Below are 18,067 nucleotides of genomic sequence, written 5' to 3' on the forward strand. Positions count from 1 at the left end.
TTAATTTTTACCCCAGCAACCCCTCAGAAAAAGGGTTTCCACACGTCACAACAGCACATTTGGTAAATAGGGTAAGAAATTCTTCTAAAGCCATAGACTAAAACTCAAGTAACTTGTGCAGCAAATGAGGCGGGGAACAATCTATTAAATAGCAGACGCGACCAACTCCAAGCTTGCCTAGAAAGGCAGAATTTCAACCTACAAGCCTTACCTAGCCCTTACAAAGAGCTTGGGTGTTGGCACCTTTTGCCTCCTTGCTGCGGTTTTATTTTCTATGATATTTAAACAAACAAGCCCACTGCATATTTAGGCAGAAATGTTCCTACATGCACCACAGAAAGAGCAAGTTACTACAGCCCCTGCTTAAGCCAGCACGATTTTGAAGCCTACAAGGTGAGGTCAGGTTCACGGAGATATCAGATCCTGAAATCACACCCGAAACTCAGTACAAATACCAGCGTTAAAGAACAATTCACACTATAATGTATCTGTTTCATACACATGCTGAAGCAAAGGGGTAAACACAGTTTATTTGATTGATTATCTATCATGTAATGCAGAGCTATAATTCCATCAAGCCATCAAAGCGATTCGGCAATTATATAAATCACAGGAGGAACGTGCGGAAGGTTTGTCGTTAGAAACTCAAAGTGGAATTTCCTCATATTATATTGCTGCATATTGGCTTGTTTTTTAATAATACACAGATTATTTTGGTTTCAAATTTGTTCACATGCCTCTCTCGTATACCAATTCACTGGTTACTGCCGATGACAGATCACATCAACATTAATAAGACATTTTATGCTGTCTTCCACTCTACAGGAAATTTCCAAAGCAAACCAAGACTGAAACGCAGGCGGTGTGATGAAAATCACACCCTGTGCCATATAACCCAACCCCTTAGAAACGGCTGAAGCTCAATAATCCCAACCGTGTGTAATTCACACAGAAGAGGAGACTTCCCCCTTTCAGCTGGGATACGAGAAAGGATGCTACAGGGAGCCCTTGATACAGCTCAGGTTTCGTTATTTGTAACGTTATATAAACCCTTTACTACCGAATAGATCTTGCGTGCGGACATAATTATATGTATATGCATTATCATAATTAAATCTACAATAAAGTAAGTAAGACAGTTTATGATGCATTATCCAGACACTGTTATTGAGTTTTTACACCTATTTAGTTCAAATCTAGTAGAAATGACAACCCGAAGCTCTAGGACATTCCCGACGGAAGCAGCTGCTTTTGGAGGTTTAACTCCCTGTATATTCCTTCCCCTTTCCTCTCCTACGTGACTGCGATCCCAAGCACTGGGGCAGAGGAGAGTCCTTGCAGAGTGCCCTGAAACTCATCCCCTTCCAGTCCAGAGAAGGACTAAATCCCAAAATGTGGGCAAAAGGCACCAAACTCGCAGCCTCGCTGATGCTGGCGTCAGTGGGCTCGGGCTCGACCATATCTGCTAATCTCGGCTGCAGAGACCACCCCTGCCTGAGACACAGCGCAGCTCCTGCGTTAAAAGAAAAATCATCACAGATTTGTGAGAGGTGACGGCAAAACTCTCCTTGCCTTCAATGAGAGCAGATTTCATCTCACCGCTCTGCTCTCCCAGCCCAGAAGGGAACTGCACGGGGAGAACACCACTGAACTCACTGTGATTATTTGGAGGGTTTTGGTTTTTTTTTTAAAGATAAAAATAAATCCAACCACTCTGCTTGAATTGTGGGCCCTAAATCGGTATTTATAATCTCTCTTTTTGAGTTTTTGGGGGGAAAAAAGGAAAGAAAAAGCCATGCTGAGCTGTGCACTGAAAAGCCACCCAAGATAAACCGAACAAGCATTAAACATTGTGCCATTAAGTGAGAAAAGACTACAACTTTGATGTGACACTTGGCTGTTTGCTGGCACTATAAACTACTGCACACTAAAAAAGTTTGTTAAATGCTCCATAAACTTTAACACATTACTGAAACACTTCGAACCAAGAATTTTATTTGGCTATCCACGCAACCATGCTTCGTAACAGGCAGAGAACAGCAAATGCCTATTTTTTTCTAGAATTTACAGGCATGTTTTAATTTCTAGAGTTCAAAACAGTGAAATTAATACAGGTAGATTTCAGAATTCCCTGAGAAGAAAGCACCCATGCCATGTCTGCTTTAAGAGGAGAGCGGAAGCCTCAAACAGTGATCAAGTCTTTGGGGTTCATCCCTACTCCAGTACCTCTGACCTTTATATTTTGAGAAACAACTGACTCCTGGACATCAGGCAGCGCCAGGGGAGCAGTGAAGCACTAGAAGAGCTCTGCAAATCGGGAGGAAAACGGCAGAGAGTGCAGTCCAGGCTTCATCTTTTCTATATATTTGCCTAGACTTGCATTTCCAAAGCTATTCCAGGAGATCTAAACCAGGGTACCAGCCAAGAAGCAAAACTAATCTTTAAAAAAAAATCCCCAAATGTTTTAATATTAATGTTCATTCCTCACCACAAAGAAAACCATGTCTTTCGCATGATTTTGCCATTTTTCCCCCAAAGCAGGAGGGAAGACAATCAACTCCCTGAAGGGGCAACGAGGTGTGAGGCACCGTATGAGCCACCCACAACTCCCATCGCCTTGATCTCCATCAGAATTTCACACCAGACCTGAGACACTTTCCAAAGGAAATTTTTGTCCAATGAAACTTGCTGAAAAACCTAAAATCCACCAGCTGGCTTAAGCATCCTTGGCTTTGCATAAAACCTAAAGCCACTTCTAACATGTCACTCATCTTCCCTCTTAAGCCTAATGGAAACTGTGTGCCACGCGGCTCCCCGCTTAGGGACAGACACAAATTTGGACGAGTTGCCCAGAGACAGAGAGGGACCAATATCAAACCTACCCCCTGCATCCCTGCACTTGCACATCGAGACCCCGGACGCAGGCGCAGGGGACAGAGGAGGGTACGGCCACACATCCTCCCAGCCCAGCCCCGTACAACCTCCCCAGCACACGGGCTGTTGCAATTTTCTACTGGTTTATACCTAAATCATTCAGATGGTGCGATTTACACATTCCCACCTCGCAGGGTAGTGCATAAAGCACAGCGCGGGCCCATCATTCATTTCAGGATATTGCTCTGGAACGCACTGTCAAGCGAGTGTTTCATGGCACACGAGCGAGGCTTGCTGCGAGGAACCGGGCGCACTCAGCAGGTAGCACTCGGTGCTTCTTGTGACGCTCCACCTTCGGTAAGAGAAATGGACTCCTGGTAATGGACTACAATTTCTTCCCCTCCAGGAAGGCAGCGCTGCAACCATCAAACACGTCAGGCTGGAGGCAACAGTGATTCATCTAGTCCAGCACACCATTGCCGACAGCACCCAAAAGCAGACGCTTCAGAGGAATTACCTGTCTGGGTGAAGTTTCTTCCTAGCTCCAAGCCACCACCGCTTGGCAGAGGACCTGAAGCAGGACTGGATCAGTCCAGTGGGGCAGGGACCACAGAGGAGCGCTTGCCTATGGCGTCCTGCAGCATCCAAGACACCAAATCCATTAACGCTGGAGAAACAGCAGCAAATAAGCAAGTTTTCGCTCCTCGACACATACTCAATGCACCAGGTACAAGGCATGGATGGCATGAGAACACTCCGAGAACAGGACCCATAAGATACTGCAGTATAGGGGCTGGGAAGCCTGGAGCAGCCTGAACTTCTGCAAGGTCTCCTCCTGCCTGCACGCTTGGGGCTGCAGCCTTCAGCCCCAGCACAAACACCAGGTCTTGGTTAGCGAAATAATGCTTTGAATTCGAGCAGCTCCCATTTCACAGAACAACACAGCTGTTCACTTCCCTGCACGCATTTTTACAGTGAGTTCTTCCCTCCTTTCCCCCTCCCCCAAATTTTTCTGCCTTTTGCTCCTAAAGTTCAAATAAATGCATTTTCAGGATGGTAATTGTAACTTTATCCCTCGTTTTTCATTTTCCTTTTTTCAGACCAGTGTTTTAAGGCTTTCCGACTTCAGAAACCTTGCAGACACAAGACTTGCTGCATTGCCATGGCCCTTAGCCACCACTTTGTACAACACAGAGAAGAAATCAAAATTCAAAAGGCAGTTCAATAGCCTTGACATTACGGCTACAGCAACAGAAGGAAAGCCAAAAGATCCCCCAGTCCAAACCCTCCAACACCCCTCAGGTCTCTCTCATGTTTTGCAGTACCTCCCTCATCTCAGTCCCAAAGTTTCCTTCATTACACCTGAATTTCCTGCTCCTGCCCACCTCCAGTTTTCTCAATTTCTGCTGGAAAGGGGGGAAAAAAAAAATCACCCATGAGGGCTTATTTTACAACACAAGCACGAAGCTCCCTGCCTGGCTGGGGCTGTATCTCTGCTGCACATGGCTCACGTCTGGCAGGTGGAAAGGAGCTGCGTGCGGGGCGGCTGTACGTCCCTCCCTGCACGAAACAAATCCAGCCCCGAACAAAACCAATGTTTACAGCACACGCGTGTGCACATGTAGCCCCAAAACATGAATCAAAGGCCCGAACGTGCCTTCCAGAGAGCCGACTTCCCCGCGGCAGCGTTTCCTCCTGGCAAAGCCAGCAGACTTTAAATCTTCCGGGCAGTTTCTACACGTGGATTTGATCCTCAAACACGGCGCTGGTTGGAGATTGGATTTCACTGTGGCTATTCCTCGAGGTCCCCATTTCAGCCAGTTCCCGGTGGCCCTCACTGCTATGCAAACCCTCCTGCCCTTGCAGGCAGACAAGGGACAGGGTATTTCCACCCACACACGGACACTCGCTGGCACAGAGAGCTCCGGGAAAGGACCGTGTGATGCATCCCGGTGATAATCCCCAGGAGTCTGGTCCTACCCCAAGAAAAATAGCAATTTTCCCCTTTCCAGGCCAGAGCGTATTGAAATATCTGCCCTTGGGGGAGGCTTTTAAAAATCAGGGTTTGCTTTCCTACTCCTTCACCCAAGGAGATCGGGGCAGAAGATATCCCACATCCCCCTCCTCCTGCTCCAGCAGCTCAAAAGCTGCCGATTCCCAGCGCAGCCCATCTGGTGACCACGGGGAAAGACGGATGGACGGGGACATGCAACCTACCCAGATCCTGTAACAGAGCACGGGGAGAGGCTGCCGCTTGCTTCCTTAAGTAAAGGATAAAGTTTTAATTTAAGCTGATCTCTGGGGAGAAAAGGAGGTTATTGAATCCATAGGAAGCAGCAGGGAATGAACCAAGTGACCCCGAGGCCAGGCGCAAGCAACTGGGATTCCCAAGGGTTACAAAGCTGGGGGGACAGACCGGCACCAGATTTGCTGTGGATTTTTTTCATCCCCTGCTCCAGACGCACACACATTTCCCTTGTGCTGCCTTACAGAGCAAACAAATGTCATTTCTTTGGGAAAACTGGAAAGAGTATTTTCTTCCCAACCCTTCCCCCTCTCCGAATCCTCCCCCCTTTGCAGCTTGCAGAAAAGTGCCCCTAATCCCCAAATTCTCTCTCTACCTGCAGCAGGAGCTGAAACCCTACCCGTCCCCTCCCCCAGCCCTCCAACCGCACTAATCCATCAAATTCCCTGGCCTTGCAGCCCACCCCCAGCCCCGACAGCAGCAATCCTGGCACCAGATGTCCACTGACAAAGGCAGCGCCAAGCATCAAAAAGCAGTCGCCCCATCACCCCTGTCTCGACGGGGCCCCTGGGCAAAAAGCGAGTTCAAAGCGCAATAACCCGCCTGCGCAGCCGAGCACCCTTCTGCTGCCGCACACCCTGGGCACCAGTGTGCCGGAGAGGGGCCACATCCCTCACCGCATGACACGGTGACAAAACTTAAACCGCATCTGAGCCCACCGAGGGGTTACAATTCCCCCTCGAGTCAGGGATTTAAAACAGGGGTCACTGATGGAAAATAAAAGGGATTTTATTTAAAAAAAAAATCAAAACCCAAGCAAGACATCTGTGCTCTGTCCACACGATGGCTGAAGCAGCATTAGCAGCGACTTTGTTTAAATACGACTGTTGCAAACCTCTTCCCGACAGCCTCCTCACCGCCTGCCAGAAGGTTTTTGCTAGCCAAACCACGCTCCAGATTAGCCATCTGGATTATCTGTATTTGCTAAACCCGACTGCAAGACCGGCCTTTAAGACAACATACCCAACTCCAGGGATTTGTTCATAGAAAGAAAAGTGGCGGGGGGGGGATAATCTCCACTCCACATCCTCAGTAACTCTTCAAATGCACTGATTTTTTACCTTTTCTTCCCTTTTTCTTCTGTTTGGGGGGGTTTGGTACTTTTGCTTCTGGTATTAGGGCATGCTACTTACATCAGCCTCCTCTGTCAAGTCCCGCTGGGCAGTTTACAGTCTCAACCCCCATCCTTATTTCACAAATGCAATTTCAAGCTTTCCCACATTTCCCACAGAGAAACGGGAGAAGCAACGTGCCGGCAGGCACAGACCGTCCCAACACTGCACAGGAGGGACAGGCTGTGCATGCAAAAGCCCTCCTGAAACCCATCCCAAAAAACCCCTGTGTTAACGGAGCCAGCCCAAGAGCAAAACCCAGCGCCCTGCTGAATGAGAGCAACGCCCCGTTTTTACAAGTAATTATTTGCAACAGACTCCCCAGTCGGCTTTTGAAATGGCTCCAGCTAATGGTTTCCCTGATTTGTACGAGAGGAGCATCCCTCCTCCCTCCCGCACGCCGAGCATCGCTGCGCCACGGGGACAGCCCCTGCCCTCTCCAGCCACCCACGCTCCCACCTCCTCCGCAGGCAGGGACCGTACGTGACAAATCCTCGCAAGGCTCGAGGTGCCGAGGCTTGGGGGAAATCTGAACTGTCATTTCCCCTATTACACCCAGGTTTAGTACTGCTGTTACAGCATCATTTTATTTATGGTATTACTTCTGTCATTGTAACGATCCTACATAAATTCCACATACCGATTCTGTAACAATACTTGCTGCTATTATAATAATGATCCCATCTGAATGGCACAGATGCCATTATCAGAAAATCTGTTTGTAATACCGAATCAACTGTAAAAAGAGGCATTACGCCCAAATGAACTATTTAAGAATTACCATAAACAGGGGGCTAGCCTCAATTCCCTCAGCTGCAACGCGCTGCTTCCTGCCTTATCGTAAATAGATAGCAAGTCAAAATTAGCAGGTAAGCCATCCTGCGACTTGGGAGCTGATGCTGAAACCCAGCACCGTGTGGCTTCCTCCCATGAATAAAACCTACCTCCGCACAGATTTTAATAAAGAATTTTCGCAACGCACTTACTAAGTGCTAATGACAGCACTAATCAGTACATGGAGAAATTGAAACACGCCCTTGCAAACCCATAAAAGAGTTATCCATAAATAGAAAAGAAGGGCAGAACAGCTTCTTTAAAAACCCAAACTCACCCAAGCACACATGAGCTCATGCAAAATTAAGGCAGCACTTTGGAAATGACGTAAGATGCAGAGGAAAAATAAAGGTGTTGTAGAGTTCAGTTTGACAGATCTCCATCCCTGCATCAGCCCGCGCATGTTCACAGCTCCCAGGTGCCTCCTGATTCAGAAGGTTTTACCTACCGCAACAGTTATTACTCCTACAAAGTAGTTCTGGAAGGGCAGCTACTCCTTCAAAGAGAGCTTCTAACAGATGTTTTCCCACCGTCAGCATTTGAACAAACACGGTGTCTCACACCTTCCACAGTCCCTAATTTTACCAGTTCATTTTTCACACCCGCAAACACAGCATGAAATAAATTCAAATGTAACAAGATTACACTTCCCCGGTGCCACAGGACACGCTGCAATCTCTGTCGAGTCCGACAGCAAAGCCTTGCATGGGAATAAAATATACCTGGGGTTCAAAATCTCTTCAAAGAGAGGGCAGAGGATGGCTTGGGGGGAGTGGTAACGGGATCGAGTGCCTTTCATCTCCAGGTGACTGGTTAAAAATTCAGCCCAGGTGAGCAGCATCTACAAAGTTACTACACAAGGGCTGCACAGAAGCCAGCATGAAATGAGTAAGTGGCTTCAATCCAGCTCTTTGCGGACCGGTGTCAGACAACTTGTCACTCCTACACCTGGCACCACGGGGCAGCCCCTGAAAAGGCACCAAGGACAGGATCGTGCAACCCCGATTTTCTCCTTTACACAAAGCTGGGTGACTCCAGCACTGCTGCTCTTTTTTGGCCTGCGCCCACACGCAGCAGACAGGGACGCTCGAGCAGGAATCAGAGATACCGGCTCTATTCCTGGCCTCGCTGCCGACCTGCTGCGGGAGCCTGGGCAAGCCTCGCTACTGCTTCTGCCTCGTCTCTTTTTGGCCGAACGATTCAACCTGTGGCACTTCAGCGCTTTTCACTGGTTGACCCTAAAACACTTTACAGAAAGGAGTTATGCATCGCTATTCCCATTTTACAGACAAGGAAGCTAGCAGATTGCCATTTCCCCAAGGCTGTTTTTCTGGCACGCTCCTTAGAGATTAAATCTAGTGAAATAGCTTCGCCGTACAAGAATCTGTACCCACAGGCCAGATTAAACAGTGAGGGTAAAGAGGGTGTTTGAAACTTGCTGTGATCAAGGTTAAGAAACATAATAAAACACCATATCCTGCTCTTCCAGCTCTGCAGGGTAATGAGGGATTTCCTCATATACCTGCTGCAACTGTCACCTTTGCAGGAATTTAGTACCTAATACTAAATTCACACTCTGCGCGCTGAACTCTCAGATGGTTTATTTTGGTACCTCCACCTCCCAAAAAAACGACACATATCTCTTCCGAGTCAAAAGCGTAATTGGGCCTTCTCTGGCCCAATTCTTCAACACCTTTGAAAAATCACCGCTTCGCCTTTTGGCTGCAGGAGGAGGTTGCAGAGCAGCCAGATCGCAGAGCAGGAGCCCCGACGCTCCTCTGCTCCCTCGTTTCCACTCCGACTGGCAGAAAGATTTGGAACAAGCATCCGCGCTTCTCCTGGAGGCGATGTACCTCTTTCTGCACTAGGGACCAATGACACGTTCCCAAGATGATAAAAGACACCTTCCCTTCCACTTGGCAGGTTCTTGGAGCAATAACATGAAAGGACGGCGAGCGTTACGGTTTTTACTCCAGGGATGAAAAGCAAAAGAGGGAAGCACAACCCCAAAGCTGCCATCCTCTGTGCAGACCCCTCCTCCAGTGCAGCTCAGTCCCTGGTGCGGGACCACCTCATTTAGCCGGAGCTGCCGTCTGAGCCAGCCTTACTTACCATCTTTGAGCCCACATCCCAACACGCTCCTCCACAAGAAGTGAGAGGGCGGCTTGAAAGGCACCAATCAACTCCAGACGCTCGTTACGTTAGAGAAAACGCAAATCATGAGGAAACTGTTAAAATAGCCCAATTAGCTCAAATGCACGTTTTTCACTTCCTCCTTTTTGGTGGAAAAAAAACCCAAACCCCAACCAACAGTGTGAGTCTGTAAACAAATATTAGCCTTGTAAAATACCAGGGCTGACAAGCACCTTTGCAGCCAGAAACAGACCAGCAGTGGATTACAGACGCGCGCCCGATGAACACTGAGCTAGTTACGAGAGAAGAAAAATTTCTCAGTGCAGGTGGTTTGTTACTCTCAGAAAGTCTCTTTTCAGCAGATGTTCCTCTGTTCTGTGTGTGGTGATCCCAGCGCGCCTGAATTTGTGATTTCTCCTCCGCTAAGTGACGTTTTCAGGAAAAGGGAAATGAGAGGATAGCAAGATGCAGCTATACAAAGCACAGGCTAGAGAATCCTGGTTTTTTAAAGAAAGGAACCATAATGTTAATGTTTGAAACTGCTTTTCATATATAGTAATGAACAGCTTCATCTTTACGTTTTTTTCCTTAACTGCAGGAGAGTTCTCCGCCAACGAACAATATAAATTTAAATTTAATTTCAAGTGTTCCTTTAACTGCCTCGAGTCAGACCAGCTGCTGCGAATTCAAAGTTAGAGCCTTGACATAAAAGTTACCTGCAACGTAAAAGTATTTTGCCTTTGCCAGAGTGAGAAAGAAATCATAAAGGGATAAAATATGGCCATTTCTCAAGAAAGTTCCATCTACACAGTTCCCGTAACAAAATGGAGCATTTTTTTTTCCCCTCTTATGTTTCTAAAATTACGTATTTTGGACAAATCTGCATCTTGAGCTTGAGCAGTAGTATAACGGTTAGCAAGCAAGCCATATAAAACCGAGAAAGCGAGTTATATTTTAATCCTGGGAACCGAGCACCGAAGTTGTGCAATGTTTACACTGAATAAATTTTGTACATTACTCCAACGCTCAAAGCCCGTGTCCTGCCCCGAGCTGCGGAGAGCATCGTGCAGGCGACTGCTGCGGATCTGGGCTGCTTTTTATTCATTAAAAAATAAACGGCATTTCCACTATGGAAAAAAACCCACAGAGTAAAAGGGGTAATTTGGAGAAAAGGGTGAGCTGGAGAGCTGGCCCTCTGTAACGCACGCGAGCGCTCCCAGCATGAACGGGGGGTGCTGGATGCGGTTTTTACACTTTGTCTCGTTTTGCAGCAAAACGCTCCCGTGAGCCACTGGCTGGAGAAAAAGGGGGAGAAGGGGGGGGGGGGGGGGTCCCCTTCCCAACTTCCAAACGCCGCCCCAGCCCCAGCCAGCGCTTCCCCCTCCATCGGAGCAACGCTACCCATCGCTCCACAGCCCGCAGATAAAGCCCGGCCAAGAAGGGCTGTACGAGAAACGGGTATTTTCACGCTTACCCATCAGCGGGAGCCAACGCGGCGGCGGCCCGCCGTCACCCCAAGACCCCCGCGGCCCCCGCTCCTCCTCGCTGCTCCCTCAAGCCGAGGGCGCGTCTCACGCAGGACGCTGCGGGGGGGGGGGGGGGGGGACGGGACGGGGACCCGGCCGCGCTAGATGCTCCCCAGAAGAAGGTGCTACCGGGGGGCGGGGGGGGGGGAGAGGGGGTCGTTTCCCCTTCTTAAAAATGAGGAAAAAACCAAATTTTTAAATCAAACCGACTGTCTCGGGTCTCGTTTTGGTGCCAGAGGGGCTCCCGGGGGGGGGTCCGGGCCGGGGGCAGCCCCTCGGCGCCCCCGGGGACGGGGCGGGGGGGGGGGCTCGTCGGGGCGCGGGGCAGGCACTTACCGGGAGGGGACCGGCCGTCCCACCCGCGCCACCCTCGCCACGGCGGCCCGCGGCGCCTACGGGCCCACGGGCGCCGCGACCCCGCCGAGGAGCCCGCCGCGGCCCGGGCGGAGGGAGGCGGAGCCGGGGCGGGGCCGCGGGGCCCAACCCGATCGGGGGAGCGGGGCAGGGGGAGGCTCAGGGGGGCAGCGCGCCCGAGGGGGGCGGGAGGCCCGGGGCGGGGGAGCGCCGCGGCCCGCCAGGCCCGGCCTGCGCCCCCTCAGGGCGCCCGGCCGCGGGGCCCCTCACAGCCCGGCCCCGAGTTACCCCTGTCTGGTCCAGGATTCCTCCTCCCCCGGGGCCCCTGGAGCTGAGCCTCTGGGGTGGCCCCTTGCCTGGCCTCGGGGTCCCGTCCCCGTCCCGTCCCCCCCCCCCCAGCCTGGCCCTGGGATCACCCCAGCCTGGTCGTTCATGGTCTCCCCGAGCCTGGCCTTGGAGTCCTGCCTGGCCCTTTAGGGTCCGTCCCCCCCATACCGGTGCCTTGGAGTCCCCTCACACACAGCCCTGGCCCCACAGCTCTCGTGGTACGCCCCAAAATAAAAAGCAAAAGCCACCCTTGCCCTGCCATGCCAGGGGAGCACCGCTGCTCCCCCCAGCACCCCTGCCCATGCCACCATTAACTCATCCCCGCAGGGCAGGCGCTTGCTGGCAGTGCTTGCCCGAAGGGGAAACCGAGGCACCGCAGGCAGCACAACAGGCCCCGTCCGCTCTGGCCAACAGCACCCAGGCTCTTCCCTCAGCAGATCTCATCCGAGCAGGAGCCGGGGCTCGCCCTGAGCCCCCCAGACCCCAGCCAGAGCGCAAAACCCTGGACACGGGGGCAGCTTTGAGCGGCCCCATGCCAGCCCAGCGCTGAGAACCGAAAGGGAAGGGGTGCAGCTGGGATAACCCCCGCCTTGAGATTTTTTGGCAATTCAAAGCCCAACACCGCTCATCGGGTCCTTGCTACCTTGGGTCTGGCTCTACGATCAGATAAACTCTCACCTCCAAACACTTTAAAAAAAAAAAAAAAAAGAAAACCCAACAACAAAAGCCACAACCTTCTTCATTTATTTTTCATAGAGCTCCACAGACGTGAAAAGCTCTTGCAGCCATCTGTAAAGAGAGAAGGCAATTCCTAGCCTGAGGACTTTATAGTTTAAATAAGACATAACGCAGCAAGAGAGGACAGCAAAGAGAAAGGCGAGAGGGGGCGTGCAACAAAAGGGTTTCTTCAGAGAGAGATTAGGCTATCACGATTGCTACATATACGTCTTTGCATTGACTCTATAGAGGATTTCAGAGTAGCTCTGTTATCTCTGGGCAGGAACAAAACACTCTGTACTTGCTCTTTTCCAAATCGTACCATGGAACCAAACAAAACCCCCAAACAAAAAAATCACAACAACAAATTCCTTCTCTCCCCTCCCCTCTTGATTTTGCCTATTTTTTTTTCTTCACACAGAGAGATATTTTGTTTGTTTGGTTTTGGGGTTTTTTTTGTTGGGTGTCTTCTTTTTTTTTTTTTTTTTTGAATACTCGGAGTTGAAAAATCCTCGGTCATTTGGGAATTCTCCGACCCAGCGACCGCAGCGGGGCTGAGCGCAGAGAGGCTCTTGGCAGGCCCCGGCATGGAGAGAGCTACACTGGAGCATGTGCCTGGGAGAAGGGGGGGACGCAGGGGGCAAAGGAGGCCACATACATTTTTAGAAGGGAAAAAAAAAAAAAGAAAAAAAAAAAGAAAAAAGCGTCACCGAGGCCTGCCTGGCGCACACGCCAGCTCTGGGGGCTGGGAGCGGGGGAGCGCGGGGAGGAGAAACGCTGGGTGGATGGAAGTGAGGATCCAGATTGAAAACAGATGGGATTTTTCTTGCCAACCTGACATCCGAGACCGCGGGAGGCGGGGTAAAACTTCCCCTTTCGAGAGGCTGGCAGCCAAGAGATATGGTGCTCCCCCCGCCCCCCGCCCCGAAAAACCCCAGTTTGGTTTAAAATCCCTTCTTGCTCCCTCTCGCTGGGGCTCCCTGGATGGCAGAGGAGCCCGCTGGAGCTGGGTTGTTTTTAATACTTTGAGAGGTTTGATTTTACCATTAGGTGTCTGATTCATCTGTTCCTGCCTGCTGGAGCTAAGCCCAGCCTGGCAGTTAACACTTGCCTCAGGAGACATTTTAGGGGCGTTTTGCACCCACACGGATCCCTGTGCATATGCACACGAGGGAAACCTGCGTACGTGCGCAGAAATAACCCCGTGCACACCTTCGCCCTCCCGCGTGGCACGCTGTGGCCGGTGTCAACCTGCAGCTAAACACCGGCCACAACCTCTGCCCAGGGACAAGCGGGGATGCGGCAAACCCATGCTCGAGTCTGGCTGCAAAGATCCTCGTTTCCACGTAAAGGCGGCACTATAAACCACTGGAGGAGTTCACATCTCCTGGTACAGCCCCAGGCACCCGAGCCGGTAGCCTCCAGCAGCCCAAGCTGCCCAGGTTTTAAGCAGCTGCAAACAAACAATGCAACAGCCCTGAAGTGACTTCGCGTGATTCACCCAGGAGTAAATTCCTGGCCAGTTTGGGGCAGGGCTGAAGCAGCTCCCACTCTGGGTAGCGCCTTCCGCTTGGTCCCTCCACCCATGCACCCCACGCTTCAGTGCAAGAGGGACCGGCTGGGGCAAATCCCACCCGGTCTGTAACAGAGGTGGCAGAGGACTCTCCGGTGACATACGAGTCCCCATGCTGAGCGCCACATTTTGGGATAAAGATCACGGCAGGACAGCAAAAGGCTCAGGGTGTGCACAAGCCGCTACCCGACGTGCATCAAGCGACTGGCAAAACCGCCCCTCCGGCAGAGCACGGGCATCCTCCCCGGCCTGGCAGGGATGCGGGGTCCATGCCCCCCCCCGGGGATTTCACAGCTACTTTACAAGCCAGAAACAAAAAGTTAATGGTGCGGGCTTGACCACATATTTTCCAGAGGCTCTGGGAGACCGGCTCTCCGCAAGCCGGCTAACACACACTCTTTTCATTCAGAGCTTTAAATACCCAATTGTGTCTGTTTTCAGCACGCTCATTTTTAGCATTTTAATGATATGGTCCCCGGCTCTCGCCCTCCTTGGATTGGCCGCAGCATAGTTGGTTTTTTTTTTTCTTTTTTTCTTTTTTTCTCTTCCCCCCCCTTCTTCTTAACATCTTGCAGAGTGAGAGGGAAAGGGGGTTAGCAAGAGGTCACACATTTCTCCTAACCCAAGTGTTTTTCCAGCAGGCAGGGGGTCCTGCCAGGGACAAAGACAAACCAGCCCCTTCGGCTGCCTGTTGGCTGCGAGCGCTGCACCTTCCACTATGGGTCCTCAGCGCAGGCGCGGGACGGGCTCACTGCCCTCGCCGGAGCATTTCAGGAAGGTGCACGATCCAGGCACGCTTCCTACAAGAGGAAAGCAGCACCCATCCCCACACCCTGGCACAGCCAAAACCTTGCTCACCACGACCAGCCCTGGGAGAAAGGGTTTGGGGTTTCCCATTGCAATCGCCTTCCCTTCATCCCCTGTAGCTAGAGCTTTCCTCGGGGCCTGTGGACAGGATTTTGCTTGGCTGCACCGCTTTGCTTGCGGCTGGGCAGAAGACCCCATCTGCAAGCAGGACGTGGCACGCAGCGTGGGCACAGCGCCTGCTCCCAGCCCGGCTCCCCAGGTCACGCTCAGGCACCCCGGGTTCCTGCACCCGCCTCACGTCCCCCCATTCATGCCCTTGGCCTGTTAGAGCAGCTCTGCTTTTTCCACTGGAAAGCTCCCAAAGAGACTTCAGACTTGTTAAGAGCACAGCTCAAAGACTCCACCGGGAACTACACGGAGCCCTGAGACACAAAGGCACCGTGGGACCCCCAAGCCCCCGCACCTGGAGCTGTCCCAGGAGCCCCCAGAGCCTCCCTGGACACGGCACCACACCGTGCCACCTCCCTGGCACAAAGCAGACATAAACCAATATGGCAGCTGCTGATTTCAAATAGCTGGCTGCAAAAACAACCCCAGCTTCGCCACCACTTCTAAAGCCGCTCGCTACGCTGCCCGGAGCGCCCGTGCAGGGGCACCAACTTGGTCCTGGGTACAAAGGGGTCAGTTTGGCTCTGCATCATGGGCAGCCGTCACTGCGCTGACACAGCAAACCTGCTTCGGGTCCGGGGTTAGCTTCAGCATCTCCACCCAGCCCTAGCTCCTAAATCAGCAGGAGCACCCTGTACGCCCCGGTCATGCAAACTGCCGATAGAGCCAAGGAGGCAGCAGGAAACTCATGGCTGCACCAGAGAGGAACTGAAGATGCAGGTCCTGAGCCGTGTTACCTCCATCCCTTGGCAAACATCCACATTTCCCCCCTTCCCCAAGCACAGCCAGCCCTGCTTGCTTTTGCACGTGCCACTGCGACCCAGATCTTGGCCCAGACCAATCCCAAGGGATGTCCTTTCCTCCCCCCCCCCCATCAATATTCAGCATTTTCCCCATCCCCTCTCCCCCAGCTCTCCAAACACATCATGTCCGTATTAACCATCCTTCACAGGGTGCTTCAACATCAGCCACTCAGCAGATATTTTTTTTTTTTCCACCAAGTAATATCGAAATGGTATTTATTAAATTTGCTCTCTAAGTCCCTCAATCTGCTCCATAATACAGTGAATCTGTGAGGTGGTTTCACTGATCCTGCCTCAATGAGACCAGATTAACACAGATGATCCCGGCTTTGCGGCTCCCTCGTCCCAGGGAGGGTCAGAGGTTGTGCAGAGAGGCAAAAACCCGCTGGCAGCGCCGGTGCGGCCGAGCCGGAGGAAATCACGTGGCCTCTGAAAATGATTTCCGAGGTTAATTCCAGGAGGGAGCACTCGGCATGGACACACAGCAACTTTTAAGTCTTTGGAAAACCTGTTTGGCTGTTTATTTCAGCCTCTCTTGCTCTTATCTCCCTCCTTAAGCGCATTGATTGCGCCTGCCCCCACCCCGCTCCCCAGCAAGAAGCCCATTAAATCTAAAGTTAGCTCCAGAAAGGTTCATCAGATCCATTATCTTTGCATTCAGCTAAATTATGAAAATCATTAAGATAAGGAGGCATGGAGCCTATTAGTTTCCTGGAGAGGATGCTTTACGATTTTTTTTTCCTTCTGCTTCCACATTTAATTACCTTAAGTTTCACAGTATTTAATTCCATCTATTAAACCTTTAATGCATAAAAACAAAACAACAACAAAACCACTGCTGGTCACCTTTAGGAAGGGTGCAGAGCCAGGGTACGGAGCAGCATCTGCTCCCCCATCCCCTTCCCCGCTCGGGTCATGGAGAGGCCCCAATCCTGTGGCTGCGCATGGACCCTCGCAGCCGAGCTGGAGCTGTGCTCATGCGGGATGCATCCATTAATTAAAAAAACTAAGGACGTGGCCTGGGGTCCATGCAAAGGAAAAGGGAGCAGCGCCAGCCCGGGGTCCTCCCGCTGGTCCCTGAGCCAGCTGCCGGGAGCTTTGCTACAACCCGGGGAGAATGACACAAAAAGCAGCGGGGTTGTGGGAACTCTGTTTATTTTTTTTCTAAAATTGCAGGAGCAGAGTTTAATCGGCAATGCCACCACACCCGGAAAGCCCCAGCGGGGACGGTACTCCCACAGGTAAGTACACAGGGATCCTTGCTTGGTTATTGGTGTTATTTTTTGGACAGATGCTATTTTAGGAAATTGATAGCAAGCCTACGGAAACAGCAAAACTCCACCACGCTTCAAGCGAGGTCAATCTGAAGCATTAGCGTCTCTCTGGCTGCATTTTGCCTTCCCAGAGATGCTATTTAGCAATCTTGGTTACTATTAGAGCAGCATCTAAAACCCCCTTATCCCATAATGCCGAACAAGCTGTAACCCTCACGCTGAGCTGTCTCTTTGCCATCTAAACAGGACAGAGACCAAAGAGTAAAAACAACCCAGAGGCACAGCCGGGGAAGAGCTCAGCGCAGGGTCACCCACCATGCGATGCGTGGAGGGGAAGACACCAAGCCCAAAGCCCAGCTGGTCCCCAAGCCCGGCTCACCGAGACCACGGCACGACGGCTGCAGATCCACGTCCCTGTTAGCACACAGAAAATTATGTTCCCATATATAGCATCTCTAAACACCTCTTTGCAGGAGATTTCAACATTTTGACAATTCATGGACCACTAAAAGGTTTCCCGAGAAGCTGTGGACATTCATGGAGCCTCTTATGAGCCATTCATAGACCCTTTTCTCCAGCGCTTGCAAGGCACGGTTTGCAAACGCCGCTGCCTTCAAGGCCTGCCTCATCACGCATCCCAACAGGGCCCCACAGCTCCCAGCAGCGCAGTTTCTTCCCATCGACATCGTTTACAGGATTAAACCTCAAACTTGGCCTGCATTTTGCATTTGGTTTTTAAATCAAGAATCACTCTGGAAAAGTAGCACCAGGAAGAAAAAAAACCAACTTGCTAAAGTGTTCCCCAGCAGCATATCCACATACTTTAATATAAAAAAGCTGCTGCTAATTTAAAAAACAAATGTTTAAGCAATCAAGCATGTTTATTTAATTTGTCCTTCCTGTGCCAGAGAAGGCCCGAGCCGCTCGCAGTGGCTGCCACACGGCGTTATCAAGTGTGTTCATGGCGAGGTCCCCACGCGTTGGGGTGGGAGCAGCTTGGAGCCCCAACCCACCCACACTTTGGGGGGGAGATCGGCTGCTCCCGGCCCCCAAGAGAGGGTCCCTTGGGATAGTCCAGTCTCAGACCCACCACCCCGAGATGAAAACGGACATCTAGAGCCTAAAGACAGGACTCAGGATTCAACCCATTATTTGCATCCAGCATGAACCAGGTCATCTCTGTTCCTCCAAGAGCAGTAAAATTTTAGTTCGTTTGCCATCACTGCAGACTAATGGTTTTTTCCCACTAAAAAGACTATG

General features: G+C 51.3%; 1 protein-coding gene across 13 annotated transcripts in view; it reads right to left on the minus strand.

The window, feature by feature from the left end:
- PTPRS (protein tyrosine phosphatase receptor type S) overlaps positions 1 to 18,067 on the minus strand; it is a 165,074-nt gene that overhangs the window by 126,911 nt on the left and 20,096 nt on the right. The window contains exon 1 of one of the 13 annotated variants that reach the window (XM_076359502.1): positions 11,121 to 11,181. The exons of the other annotated variants lie outside the window; for them this stretch is intronic. The gene's annotated coding sequence lies outside the window, so the exon portion shown is untranslated. Of the gene's footprint in view, positions 1 to 11,120; positions 11,182 to 18,067 lie in introns of those variants that run through there. 13 annotated transcript variants of the gene reach the window in all.

The sequence above is a fragment of the Aptenodytes patagonicus genome, chromosome 25 (assembly GCF_965638725.1).
Source record: "Aptenodytes patagonicus chromosome 25, bAptPat1.pri.cur, whole genome shotgun sequence".
NCBI classification, from domain to species: Eukaryota; Metazoa; Chordata; class Aves; order Sphenisciformes; family Spheniscidae; genus Aptenodytes; species Aptenodytes patagonicus.